This window comes from Pteropus alecto, unplaced genomic scaffold, assembly GCF_000325575.1.
Source record: "Pteropus alecto unplaced genomic scaffold, ASM32557v1 scaffold109, whole genome shotgun sequence".
In the NCBI taxonomy this organism is placed as follows: Eukaryota; Metazoa; Chordata; class Mammalia; order Chiroptera; family Pteropodidae; genus Pteropus; species Pteropus alecto.
Genome location: NW_006494608.1, coordinates 8,792,469 through 8,792,681, shown reverse-complemented (window position 1 = coordinate 8,792,681; position 213 = coordinate 8,792,469).

Here is a 213-nt window from a genome sequence, read left to right as displayed (position 1 = left end):
TTGAATAATTATAGTACATACCCATATTAATCCTAAACTACATTATAAATTAACAGAGTACAGACCAGTTTTAGCTTGCTCAACGACAGGTACAAATAGGAGGGAAGAGGACACGATGGACAGAAACTAGATTTGAGGGACAACAGTGGCAAAACCCAGTTTTATAATATGATGATAGATTACAGTGGTCCCCAACCATTTGGCACCAGGGAC